The sequence below is a fragment of the Physeter macrocephalus genome, chromosome 9, assembly GCF_002837175.3.
Source record: "Physeter macrocephalus isolate SW-GA chromosome 9, ASM283717v5, whole genome shotgun sequence".
NCBI lineage: Eukaryota > Metazoa > Chordata > Mammalia > Artiodactyla > Physeteridae > Physeter > Physeter macrocephalus.
This window is the reverse complement of record NC_041222.1, coordinates 90313493-90317038: the sequence shown is the minus strand read 5'-3', so window position 1 is coordinate 90317038 and position 3546 is coordinate 90313493. Positions and strand designations below refer to the sequence as shown.

The following is a 3546-nucleotide window of genomic DNA, read 5'->3' as shown; positions in this document are numbered from 1 at the left end:
TTTTGCCTAATGGAGTAGACCCCCTTGACACACACCAAAGACCAATGGGGTTTTTGAGAATGCTACATCAGCAGAAACACTGCCAGCTTGGACTGAAGGGAACAGAGACAGGAAGTAACGAAAGGAGGCTATTAAACTCCTGAGATTTTATGAACAGGACGTGGGACTGATAGAACTACCGGACTACAAACATGGGCTGTCCTTCAGGAAGAAGGATGAACAGTTCCAAAGGCAGAGTGTGGGCATGGAAGTAGAGCCCAGAGACACAGGCTTAGGGCCAGGGGCCAACAAGGCCACCACCATGGGCCCAAAGGACAGGACATCAAGCCACAGAGAATCTTCTTTGAAACCTGATGGGATTTGTCCTGCTGGGCTTAGAGTTGCTTGGTGACCCCTTTCCATTCCTAGATGAAAACGAGAATGTCTATTCTGTACCTGTACCACCACTCTATTCTGGAGGAGAAAGTGTTACCAAGTCTAAGACCATACTGCTCGCTGCACGACAGGCCAGTAATCAAGAGACGAGTTGTAGGGGCAAGGAATAATGACTTTATTTGGAAAGCCAGCAGACCGAGAAGATGGTGGGCTTGTGCCCCAAAGAACCATCTTACCTGAGTTAGAATTCAGGCTCCTTTTATTCTAAAAGGGGAGGGAGTAAAGTCAAAACACTTCCTAGTTTCCATCAGCCTCTGGAGGGGGTGTGTTAATATTTTCCTCCCTGCAGTCATTCACAGGTGGACCTGATCAGGATGTTTCCTGTGAGCTAAACAAAGGTATTTTAGCTTAATGCTCATTACCTGGAAAGCAGGGTTCCCAGAGATGGGCCATTATGTATAATTTAAGCTTATAGGCAACACCCCTTTAGTGATTAACTTGTAACAGAATACAAAAGATTCTTCCATATTACAAAAGGTTGTTTTCTAGTTTCATAGGTCCACAGATGGGGAGACAGTTTTTCCAGGCATGAACCATATTACCCAGAGTCTCACCCATGCCTGATTTAGATGATGAGATTTGGGACCTTTTATGTTGATAATATTTAGGTTAGAGTTTGAGCTTAGAGTTGATGCTGGAATGGGTTAAGGTTTTGGGGGATATTAGAATGGGGTGAATGTACTGGGCACATGAGAGGGATGTGAATGTTTACTATCAGGTAGGAGCCGTTACTCTTTTTTTTTTTTTTTTTTTTTTTGCGGTACGCAGGCCTACCACTGCTGTGGCCTACCCCGCCGCAGAGCACAGGCTCCTGACGCGCAGGCCCAGCGGCCATGGCTCACGGGCCCAGCCGCTCCGCGGCATGTGGGATCCTCCCGGACCGGGGCACGAACCCGTGTCCCCTGCATCGGCAGGCGGACTCTCAACCACTGTGCCACCAGGGAAGTCCCTTTAAACTTTTTTTAAAACTAGAATTTATTCTGTTTAATTAAAAATGATTTAGAAAATTATGTCTTTGGTTTACTTATTGATGACTGCACTATCATTCTCTAGCCTTTTGTATTCAACTTCCAGAATCACATTTCTTTAGATCTTGAACAGTGTTATAAGAATTTGATTGGTATTTGTCAAACTAGCTTCTGCACACTTCAAGGCTATTGATGTCGATTGGTTTGACCAATAACCACTGTTTGATCCTTACAATTAAATTCTGTAACTTAGGAAACTTTTTTCAAATAAGCGATGTGCTTCTGTGACTACTTTTTGGGGGGTGGAAAGCAATCATTTTGTCAACTCTTATTTGACTAACTGAATAAAGCAAAGATCCATAAATCAAAAAGAAAGAAAGAAAGAAAAAAAAAAGTATGGATAGAAGAGAAGAGGGAATCAATAATAAATTAGCCAGGTAAATATGTCTTTTTTTTTTTTTGTGGTACGTGGGCCTCTCACTGTTGTGGCTCGTGGGCTCTACAGTACAGGCTCAGTAGTTGTGGCTCACGGGCTTAGTTGCTCCACGGCATGTGGGATCTTCCTGGACCAGGGCTCAAACCCGTGTCCCCTGCTTTGGCAGGTGGATTCTTAACTACTGTGCCACCAGGGAAGTCCAAATGATAGTACTAATAATATGAAAATAAAAAGCCATTCATTTATACCATGTGTTCCTATATGGTGCAAAATGAAATGGGATCATAGAATTTATGTACATGAATGGATCACCAAGAGTTCAGAAATTAAGCTCATTTAAGAAAACTCATTCAATTCTTTTCTGAAGCAGAGGTTGCAAAGTTGTGATGTATAACAAAGATATTGTGTATACAGACTCCAAAACCAAGCATTGGCCTAAATTGGCAATAACTGCAACTTAAATAGAAATTAAACCCAACTAGATCTTCACTGTGGTTATGCAACTTTTGGCTTTAGGGTCTGCAGATTTTACTGAGGTAACAACCTCTATCTCTCGCCTCTTCTCCTTGTGCCTGCCCCCAATGCCCCCAGCTTCCTTTTACATGGCTGTCTTTGGCAATGCTTCCAAATTATGAAAGCAGAAGAACCTGCTAAGTAAATGGAGAGAATGAAAAATAACACCATATATGATGTATGGAAACCAACCTAAGAGTATGGACTGAGAAAGAAAATACTAGAAGGAAAACTAAGCAGCAGTCTACCCTCAAGGGAAAAAGAGAAAATAAAAGAATAGGGGGGCTGTTACTCCTAGATCTTCTTCCACATCATCTCCCGATTAGAAGAGTATGGAATCAAAATTTCAAACTCTGCAAAGGTAATGACTTTGAAGGAGGAGCTAGGGAAATGAATAAATGATAAAGAGGTACAGCAGTAGCTTTAGCTGTCAATGAGTTTCTTTGCTCTGGCATTGGCATTGTCAATACGATCTTCGTTGGTGTCAGCCTTTTCTGTGATCCGTACTATTTGTCGATTTTGAGCCTCAATCTCATTGCCCATGTCCAGGGCCATGTTGTTTAGATTTCCTAGGATACTGCCCACTTGATTCAGGTTCTCTTCCATTTCGTCTTCCCTGGCATCATTTGTTTTACTATTACATGGGCATATACAAAGGCCACAGTACTAGTTTAGTTCTGTTAAAGTCTTCTCTGCTTCTCTCATGTCTTTGTTTATTTGGTCCATGCCTTCTTCTATGTGTTTTAGTTGTTCCCCTTGTTCATCCAGCATAGTGATAGTCTTGATTCCTGCATCCTGAAACTCAATGTCTAAACCCAGGATTCTCCTTGTACTTTCCAGAGACTTATCAGTAACCTGGTTAGCCCTCAGCTGAATTTCTTCTGCTGACAGATTATCCATGATGAATTAAAACTCTTGATAGGTGCAGAAACTGAAATGTGGATATTCAAGCAGTTCCGGCCACTCCTCTCTGGCCGCAGCAGCTTGGACACCTGCAGGCCGGACTCCCAACCATATTTCTTGAAATCCTTCTCCTTTTTATGCCTAGTCTGTTCAATTATTATCTCAGTTCTAGATATTCTAAAAGATACAAAGTAGCATCATATTCTGCTCTCAAGCCGTCTATAATTTCATAATGAAGATAAGGTATCCGCATTTATAATTCAAATCTAAGAGATAAAATAGTAAGTATCC

General features: G+C 41.9%; 1 pseudogene; it reads right to left on the bottom strand.

Moving 5' to 3' along the window:
* Positions 1–2775: 2775 nt before the first annotated feature.
* LOC102973894 (synaptosomal-associated protein 23-like) lies at positions 2776–3252 on the bottom strand (annotated as a pseudogene).
* Between the last annotated feature and the right edge of the window lie 294 nt (positions 3253–3546).